Here is a 10,828-nt window from a genome sequence, read left to right on the forward strand (position 1 = left end):
CTACAATATGTTGGCATCACAAGAGTCAGGCTGAAGTATCTTGAATGTGACAATGAGCTTAACAGATTTTAGAAACCAGGGATAGCAAAAAGCATAGATCACTGGGTTTAGACAAGAGTTAAAATAGAACAGCAAGCTCTCTAAAGGCACAGATGTACACAAAACAGTGTTCTGGCCTATAAGAGAGAACAGTAATATGGGCAAAGGCATGCCAGAAACACAACTACAACAACAACACAAGAGTCCTGGCTGCTTTCAGCTCCGATTTCTTAACAGCATAGTCTCGGATCGCTGAAGTGTGACAGCTGTAATGTAAGACCTCATTGCTCGAGCTGAGACACAGCCACCACAAATACTCTCATGTACAGGATATGATGTGTGACAGGTCCAATAAATGTGAAATATGTCAGCAACTCCTGCAATGTAGTTTATGGGCACCACACACTCTCCCAAGCAAGAGTTATATTGACCCGGTTGTTTTAAGTTATCTTTCAAGATGAGACTGTTATACAGAGCAGAACAGATCCAACAAAGGCAAGTACAGACTATAACTCTTCTCACAGTGACCTTGGTGGAATAATGCAGAGGATAACAAATAGCTACATAACGGTCGACTGATATGAGCACCATGGTTCCTACTGAGGAGGAGGTAATAATGAAGTCTAAAAAACAGAACAAAACACACATGAGGTCACCGAGAAGCCAGCAGCTGCCGCCTGCGAGAAGAATCTGATAGAACATCAGGAGACCCGTAGAGAAATCTGAGACAGCCAGAGAGAGGAGGAGGAAGTTGGTGGGTGTGTGGAGCTGCCTGGATTGAAAGAGGGGCACCATATGTATCATTGTTCATAGTATCAAATGCAATTGCATTATAATATTCTGTATGACTTAGAAATTGATTTAGCTACTTGAGTGGGAGATAGAGATGATGACGATCGGTTGGATCGCGGTGAGCAGAGCAGTGAGGACAGCAGAATGTAAATAAGCAAAGCTTCAAAGTGTAGCGCGTTTGGCTTCCTGCAGATGCGTTGAGGAATTGTGGAAAGCAGAGTTCACTATTTTCCAGGGTCTCCATGAGAATCAAAGAGAGAGGTTGCTGAACTCTGTAGCTCTGTTCTGTCCATACAGCTGATTATCTCTTCTGATTTGTCCTCTGATTTGCCTACAGAAAGTTTTATTTCTGTCAGACTAAAGTCCCTCCCCCTCCACAGGCTCTTATATCCATGGGCAAAATGTGTACTTGCACAGAAAAAACTCAAACTGGTCAAAAGGGTCCAGCTCTGTACTGGACTGCCCTCTAGACTCCATAGAGGATGTTAGCAAGCTGACTCCCTCATGAACAACTCCTCTCACCTCCTGCATCAGACTGTGGAGGCCTTAAACATCTCCTTCAGCTACAGACTGCTACTCCCACCATGAGAAGGAGAATCTACCACGGTCCTTCATTCAGACAGCTGGCACACTCTTCTTTGCATAACTTCTATAGATTTCTCATTTATGAGACATTTCTTATGATCCTTGTTTATACAAGCTGCTGTGGCAAGTAAATTTCCCTGGTGTGGGATCACTGAAGTCTATCTTATCTAATCTTTTCAGGTACAGAGATGGACTGTGAAAAGGCTGGTTGCAACAATGTATTATTTCCAATCAAAATAGCAACATCTTTGGTCATTTTTCCTTGGTTAATGTGCTTTTAAATATGGAAATATGCTATGTAATTAAATTGTTTCTCTTTGGCTGTTTTAACAGGAGGCAGGGTGTTTTATTTTTTAAATGAATCATTCTCTATGCCTTTTCTGTGTCTGACTTCAGGCCAGCTTGAAGTGCCACTCGGTGTAGCCAAACAGAGACCTTTGGTTTTTATTGAAAACCAAGGTTTTCCAATATCTATCCAATTCAATCAATCCTGACGGATAAATGTGTTAATCTTCTGCACTTTAGGTCTGCCCATTTACCATGAATAAGCTATTCAGATGAGATCAAACATATGCAATAAAAAAAAAATCAGTTACAGAGATAATTAAAAGTAATTTTCAACAAAGAGACATGTAAATGTTACCAGTGGGAATGATTACATTAGAATTTTCAGAAAAAGGTGTAGGTTAGGAGCCCACTGTGCATGAATATGACCACAGACACAGGTACAGTTAACCAGGATTTGTAATGCAACTTTTCAAATAAGGAATAATTAAATGAAAAAGTATGCATGAAAGCACAAATAAATATGTTGTTTCTTCAGTTCCAATCTGAGTTCAAGAGCTCTAAAGTTCCTAAATGTGTGTGTCTACGTCTCCTTTCAATCTGTGGAGGCTTCAGTTCAGTTCAAATCATTCAGGTAGGTCGCCATCACACTTCAGAAGTTCAAGAGATTCACTTCATTCATGTCATGGAACCAGTGATAGTTTGTCTCTGAGCGGCCTGAAGAGCTAGAGAACTCTTCAGCTGTCTTTCACTCAGAGAACCAAGGTTACAATGTAACCCTACGTTCTCTATTGTCTCGAGACTATCTCTCCACTCCATTGCATATTTCATATGTACAGGGAAACTCTTTAAGACACCCCACCGAGGAGACGGTGCAGCCCATAGCCCAAAACACAAACGTGCAACAAATTAACTCTGTCCTTAGACCCTCGGTTCGAGTGAGGAAAAACTTGCCCACAAAAAACCCTTTGACAGGGAAAAAAGGTGGAAGAAACCTCAGGAAGAGCCACAGAGGAGGGATCCCTCTCCCAGGACGGACAGACGTGCAATGGATGTCACGTGTACAGGACAAATCAACACAAACATATTGTACAATTACAATAAATGACAAAATGACAATGAATCACAATGAATGATAAAATGACCACAGTAGCAGATATGGTAGCAATAATGACAGTAATAGTGTAGTGGACGTCGTGCAGGATCACAGCAGCAGCCACGATCCACGAGAACCTGCTGGACAACAGAGCACAGAAACTCTAGGGAAGTTTGGTTAGTAACATGCATTAATGAGACATGTATGTCCACACATGGTGAGAGGGAGAGAGAGATAGAGAGAGAGGGAGAGAGAGATAGAGAGAGAGGGAGAGAGAGAGGGAGAAAGAGGGAGAGAGAGAAGGGAAGGAGAGTCCCCCGGCAGTCTAATCCTATGGCAGCATAACTAAGGAATGACCTGAGCCAGCCCTAACTATAAGCTTTATCAAAAAGGAAAGTCTTAAGTCTACTCTTAAAAGTGTTGACCGTGTCTGCCTCCTGAACCCAGAAAGGTAGTTTGTTCCACAGAAGAGGAGCCTGATAGCTGAAAGCTCTGGCTCCCAATCTACTTTTGGAGACTATAGGAACCACAAGGAACCCAGCATCCTGAGAGCGCAGTGTTCCAGAGGGGTAGTAAGGTATTATGAGCTCTTTTAGATATGATGGTACCTGACCATGAAGAACTTTGTAAGTAAGGAGAAGAATTTTAAATTCTATTCTAGATTTAATAGGTAGCCAATGCAAGGAAGCCAAAATGGGAGAGATAACAAAGAGTTACAATAGTCCAGCCTAGAAGTAACAAATGCGTTGACTAGTTTTTCTGCATCCGCTTGAGAGATGATGCGTCTGATTTTAGCAATGTTGCGTAAGTGGAAGAATGCAGTCCTCAAAATTTGTTTTATGTGGACATTAAAGGACAAGTCCTGATCAAAAACAACTCCAAGATTCTTTACAGTGGAGCTGGAGGCCAGGGTGATCCCATCTAAAGTAACTAAGTCTCTAGAAAGAAAGTTTCTGAGGTGTTTCGGTCCAATTACAAGAACTTCAGTTTTGTCTGAATTTAACATCAGAAAATTGTATCTAACTTTTTATATCCTTAAGGCATGCTTGGAGTTTAATTAATAGATAGGTTTCATCAGGCTTGATCGATAAATATAATTTGGTGTCGTCAGCATAACAATGAAAATTGATAGAGTGATCCCTAATAATGTTCCCTAAAGGAAGCATATATAAACTAAATATATATAAAGTACAGAGATGAGTCCTTTGTCTGATGCCATTAGGAGGTCATTTGTAACTTTGACTAATGCGGTCTCTGTGCTATGATGCTCTCTAAATCCTGACTGAAAATCCTCAAATAGACTATTGTTATGGAGAAAGTCACACAGCTGATTAGCTACAGCTTTCTCAAGTATCTTAGACAGAAAGGGAAGGTTTGATATCGGTCTGTAGTTGGCTAAGACCTTTGGGTCTAGAGTGGGCTTTTTAAGAAGAGGTTTATTTACAGCTACTTTAAATGACTGTGGTACATATCCTGATAATAAAGACAGATTAATCGTATCCAATAAAGAATGACTAACTAGAGGTAAAACATCCTTGAGCAGCCTGGTTGGGATGGGGTCTAAGAGACAGGTTGACGACTTAGCTGCAGAAATGATTACAGTTATTTGATGAAGGCAAGACGCAAAGGCCAAGCCTGAAAGGCAGAGGGCTGCCCAGGTCAGTCCGCAAGACACAGGATCAACCCAAGAACACAGCAGAAAGGCCCCACAAGGCCATTTTCCATGAAAGGAGTGACCACCCAGACTAACCCACAAGGTGCTAAGCTGATCGAGGGATGATAGAGGGTGGGAAAGGAGGCACAGCCCAGTTGTCCTCTAAAAAGTCCCACCCAGCCCCCTTTCCCCAAAGGAAGGGCTAGCTGCTATGTTTAGGTGGTAAATCTTGAAAAGGTCGACTGAGATGACCATGTGGCCGTGGCACAGTAGCCAGAGAGGCTCCTTGCCACAAGGCCGATGAGGTCGCCACACCATGAGTTGAGGGACGGGCACACCCAAAAGCACGTATGCCTGCTGGGTTGAGGCTGAGGACCACGTTTTACCCGTCTGGAGAAACCCTGCAGCAGTGACTGTGGACCGACAGTGTCTGGACCTCACTTACCCTCCTGGCGGAGATTTTGGCCAGCAGAAACGCAGTCTTAAGGGAAAGCCATTTCAAGTCAGCAACCCCAAGGGGCTCGAAGGGAGGGCGCCTGAGCGCATCAACAATTACATTCAGATCCCATGGAGGAACTGTAGGTCTAGTCCTGTGAACCGTAAGCCACCATGCGGCCTTAAGGAACCGCAAAATCAAGGAGCAGCTGGCCTCATTCAGTGCATGTTTGCTGCCATGCACTGCCTTAATGGCTGCCACCATACCTTGAAGGGTAACAACAGACTTGCCTGTGTTCAGGTGACCCTGCAAGAACAGCATGATGTCCTGGGCCATGGCTGAGTAGGGATCCACCCGGTGGGTCCCATACAAAATGGGAAACAACAACACGAAATGGCTCTAGCGGCCAGGCCACTAATCTGAGCTGGGAAGGGGTGGAATAGGGTTCCGTTCACCTAAGACAGCAGGTTCCCGGCGCTGTGGGAGTTCCCATGGTATGCCGTTCAAGAGCTGAGAACCATGGCATGTGGAGCCAAAAAGAAGCCACAAAAATCAGCCATCCTCCTTTCACCTTTTACCTTCGGAGGAGAGGCTGGAGAAGGGTGAAAGGAAAAAAGGCGTAGAGCAGACTGGTCTGGGTAGCCATGGCAATTTGGCAAGCAGGGCATCCATAATCCTGCAATTCCCACTAGGGCAGGTGGCTCTGTCGAGGACAGAGCTGGAGGGAGAGACAGGTCCACAGGTGGGAGTGACCCACAGGCGACCCACTCCTTATCATGCATGTTGGAGAGTTGTTAACATGATGTAGATGACCTACTTCTGAAAGCTGGCGTGGTGAAGTGTTTGCACACCAGGTCTTTAAAGTTGGGCAGAAGAAGGACCTGGGCAGGTATGGGGCGCACATCTATGTCCTCCTCATACCGAGAGGTGGGTGCTAAGGGGTTCTCCAGGAGGGCAACGTCCAGGGCCCTGGTTGCCCTACTAATGACCCCTGTGAAGTGGCGGGCCACCTCCCCTTTCCAGGTGTCACCTGCCAATTGCTGCCCACAGTCATTGTCAACAGAGGAGTAGACAGTCTCTACGTTGATATCACTCCCCCCCCAGCCGAGGAAGGGGAGAAGTCAGGGTGAGCAGCCAGGGCCCTGAATGTTTTCCCCATCTCCTTCAGCCAGTCCCACAGTCTTACCCCTGGTCATTCAGGAAGGGGGGACCTACCCGCTTGACACAAAAGAAGTGCTTCTCTGGTCCGTGTTATAAAACAGTGCATGCAACTTTCCGGACCCTCCCTAGATAAATGTTGCATGTTGGTGTCCCCGACACAGCACACACTCAACATGCCCATCCTCTAAGGGCATGGACATCCCACAACCCACACTACAATGTCCCTGTTGGCCTTCCATACTGCCTCTTTTTCTCGGGGGCGGGGTGAAAACAACCATCAAGGCCACTTTTTTTGTTTACACTCAGGACATGCTTGGGGATAATAGCCCTCCTGTTAACACACTAGCTAAGCTAACTGAATCTGAATTAGTATAATTGGTAACCTGTGTTAACCTACTATGCTGCTGCATAAGCAGTCAATGCAGTTGTTTAGAGGCACAACTGCTTGCTCCTCACTTTGTACAGACAGCAAAAAGACGGTGAGTTCTTCAGACCATCAGAATGAAAGCGATGAATATGAAAACGGACATGTGGCGTGAGAGCTATGTGGGTTGCATAGTTATTCCAGACTTCGGTCTGGGCTCTGTCTGGAGTATATTTGTTTTAATGGCTTCATTCAGCCGGTCTTCTGGCAGTAGCACAGCGTCTCTACCTCCACTCTGGCATAATGAGTTACTATGGTTACTGATTAGGTATTAAGTTACTATGGTTACAGAGACACACATTAATGTAGCTTGATTGTTCCTCAATGCTGAAATCTTATTCTGACAATTTTACATGACGAACCTTAGCCTTCTTGGCAATCAAGAAGGCTAAAGTTGTCAACGCAGAAAATCACTGGATAAAGCAAGTGAAAATACACATTTAACATAGTATAAACTTACTGAATCAAGTACCATCTACCAGCCCCCTAGTGTTTAGACCTTGGTCTTGCGACATGCTAAATATGTGCCCTTCCTGCCTCCTGTCCTATGGTTTGGTTTAAAATCCTTTTAACAGAGACTTGCTGGTTCCTGGGTAACATGATGTGTGCTCTGTATTATGTGGTAATTTTCATCATTATCACCTCTTCAGTGGGAAATATAGTGCTCATATTAATTGATTGTTATTTGGCCATTTGCGACACCCTACATTACAGCACCAGAGTTACTCTGGACAGAACAAAGATCTCTGTCGGATCTGCTCAGTTCTCTATAATAGTCTCATTTTAAAAGACTAAATGAGAAAACCTAATTCACAGAATTCCTGCTACGGAGAGTGTGTAGTTGTTCTTAATCAAATCACAGGAGCTGTTGACTTTGTCTTTACCTTTGTTGGTCCAATCACAGTCACTTCACAGTTTCAAATCTTGGTCAGCCTGCTGAAGTTTCACCCTGCAGTGACATCCTCTGGAGGTGCATGGTCATCTGGCCATCAAATTGCTGACTAAAGTAGTGAGGAGGAGTCTATGCCCTTCACATGCTCCGAGCCACCTACTAAAAGGTCAAAAAGTGTTGATGGTGTACCTGTTGAGTAAAGGTAGAAGGGAATAATCTCTACCTCAATGTGGTGGTGGGTTTGCGTCAGGCACGGACTGATAATCTAGCATACCGTGCATTTGCCCAGTGGGCCGACGTGCTATTTGGGCCGATAAGTCCCGATATTTATTTTATTTTTTTTAAATATTGGTCTGACCGGCCCATAACCAGTAGATCACACAGCCCAAACACACTGTTGAACAACCACCCCGTTCGCTTTGGTCCCGCCTACAGGCAAAAAAAAAAAAAAATGGCTGCGCAAGACTTTGTTTACTTACTACCGGCCCTTAGACGCTGACTGACAGAGGACCGGCCCAATCATATCATGAAACACCTCCCCCCTTTGGCTTGGTGCGCCGGGGTGCAGTTTATTGATGGGTAAAACGTTATCAGTTAGAGATGGAGAGAAAACGCAAAGGTGGCGCAGAAAAACTCCACGACAAAAAGAAGCTTGCTCTTCAGGCAGATGCTGCTAGGTGTGCCAAAATCACTGATATGTTTGCCACAGCAGGGCCTTCATCAGCTCCTGTCACTGATGACAGTGGTGCCGGTGGCAGTGGCACTCAACAGGAGCATGTTGTTGAACCTGCGGTAAGCTGGACTACTGTCAGAACATGTATGAAATGCAACGAGTAGGATAAAGCCACCCAACCACTTGATGAATATGATAAAATGTCAGTCAAATAATTCTGTCTATTGCCCTATGGCCAAGTTGGTTAGTTTAATGCAGGTGAAATGAGCTAAAAACATTCTGAGCATTAGTGTTATTTTGACTGTAAGACATTGTAGGCTACACTGGCTGGATGAGAAAATAAGCCTAGCTTAGTAGCCTACTTTTATGTCTTTCATTCTAAACGGAATAGTCTTTAATGTGAGAAAAAAAGTCAGTGGGCAGCATTCTAATTTCTTATTAGACTATTATTGTTTGTGGGGTGAGTACTAGGCTGGCCTATTGGCTAAGTTGCTTTTTTGTCCCTGCAAATATAGCAGTTCTTTATGTAGCCTAGACAGTAGGGACAATGTAGGCTACATAACTGATAGAAAATCTCACTTTTACATTTTTTTATCATTTTGTCTATGTTATGTGAATGCAGCTGCAGGTATCTGTTCATTGCTATTCATCCTTTCTGACTGGGTAAGTTTACAATTTATTGAGTATCACTCTTGGAATATCTAGATCTGATCCATCATTTCTCATCACTATTCTTTCTCTTTTCTTCCTCCCTGAAACACATAAGCACACCCAATAGGATGAATGCTGCATTCAGATTCATCACTGTGATTGAGTGGTTAATAAATGACAAGTTTGGAAGTATTTAATGTGACCACTCTCACTGATTCCTGTTAAGTCATTGCATGGCTCAAGGTATGTTGTTTTAAAGACTGAAAAGGTGTCTTATCAAATGTTGTGGGCCGGTCTGGTCCAAAATGCCAGGTTGCCGATTTTTTGTCCCAGTCTGCCCCTGGTTTGCGTATCTCTGTGATCCTGTGAGCTGTGTTGTCCGGGACAACCAGCCCCTAGAAGGGTCTCCCAAGACAAATTGCTCCCATGAGAGGGATCATATTTTTAAAAAAAAGCTATTCACAAACACTTCACAAAGCATCTGGTGGTCAGGCCTTAGCTGTGGAGCCACGACCCTGTTGGCATAGGGGTTGGATTGAGTGTTGGGGAAAAAAGTCTTTTATTGAGAATTCCGATGAAACATCTTTACACAGATGCTGACTGCTAATGATGGGAGACCACCAAGAGACACAGGGGGTGGGGAAAAACACTGAGGCATGGCTGTGGCCATGGCACGTAGGGTCAAGGCACACTCGTTACACTTTTTGCATAGGAAGCTTGTAAAAGGTAAAAATATAAATTGAATAGATAACAACTCCCATGCTAGCTGCATTACTTTTTCATTTTTAATGAGTTCTTTGAATTGTCCCCTACATGTGATAACACAGCCAAACAAGTCAAATTAAATAGAAATGGAAAGTAACATTTACTTTTCATTTCTATTTTTTTTAAGACAAATAAGAAAACAAACTACCCTACCACCTACTACTTAAACATCGATTGCATTGTCTTAAAATAAGATAAGAAGGGAAACTCACTGGTCACAGCAGCTTGTATACACAAAGTTGATAAGAATATACTATAAGTAAGAAATATATAGAACAAAAATTAAATTGAAGAGAGTAATGAAGTCATGCTGGGCAGAGTCTGACAGTTTCTTCCAACAGGGTCACAAAGCGGCACTGTACTTAAACAGTGTGCTTTGTGAGCATGCATCGGTGGAGGTTTAGTGTGAGGAGGATTTATAAGTAAGTTACATTTAAGGATGATTGGTTCTGACGAGTTACAAATCGGGCAGAAACTACACAAAAATGTTTGTAAACAGCTATGAATGTGATTAAAGGAATAAGGATGAAGCTGAGGTGGGCTGAATAGAGCCTGGATGCTCAAGCAAGCCACCTAAAATGGCGACGTTTTAGTTATACAGAACTTTAATCCTTGATATAATTTGAAGTTATATAAAAATTGTAGACATTAACAAATAGAGACTATAGTATGTGAGTGAGTAAGGAACAAAAAAGGATAACAAATCATTGACAATGTATATACTGAATAAATTGTGGAAAAAATATTAGATAAGATAGACTTCAGTGATCACACCAGGGAAATTTACTTGCCACAGCAGCTTGTATAAACAAGGATCATAAGAAAATGTCTCATAATGAGAAATCTATAGAAGTTATGCAAAGATAGTGTGCCAGCTGTCTGAATGAAGGACCTGTGGTAGATCTCTTCTTCCATGGTGGCAGTAAACAGTCTGTAGCTGAAGGAGATGTGTAAGGCCTCCACAGTCTTATCTCTATGGAGTCGAGAGGGCAGTCCTGTACAGAGCTGGACCTCTTGACTGTAGTGGAAGCAGATGTGTACCTGTTGGGTAGGGAACATATAGAGAGACGGACAGATATATATGTATGTAAGATGCGGAAATGAAGGGGTTAATAAGAAGTTGCAGACCAAGATGTTCTCCGTCGGGACCTATACACTGACTGCCTGAACATGGCATGTTACATGGTGTCAGAAGCGTGCTGAATCCCGTCTCGACGGTCGCTCGATGAAGTCGCCCAACGGTCACGGTAAATAAATAAACAAGACCCGCGAGTCCACGGTCAGAGCTACGCTAACGCTAACGCTTCTCTCCATAAAAACCCACCAGAAAACTTTGACTTCTCGGATTTCGCTGGCTGGCCAGCTGGATTCGGCG

The 10,828-nt window shown here is 43.5% G+C and overlaps 1 pseudogene; it reads right to left on the bottom strand.

Annotated features, from left to right (window-relative positions):
- On the bottom strand, nucleotides 1-10,512 carry LOC113745048 (trace amine-associated receptor 13c-like; annotated as a pseudogene).
- Between the last annotated feature and the right edge of the window lie 316 nt (nucleotides 10,513-10,828).

The sequence above is a fragment of the Larimichthys crocea genome, unplaced genomic scaffold (assembly GCF_000972845.2).
Source record: "Larimichthys crocea isolate SSNF unplaced genomic scaffold, L_crocea_2.0 scaffold392, whole genome shotgun sequence".
NCBI classification, from domain to species: domain Eukaryota; kingdom Metazoa; phylum Chordata; class Actinopteri; family Sciaenidae; genus Larimichthys; species Larimichthys crocea.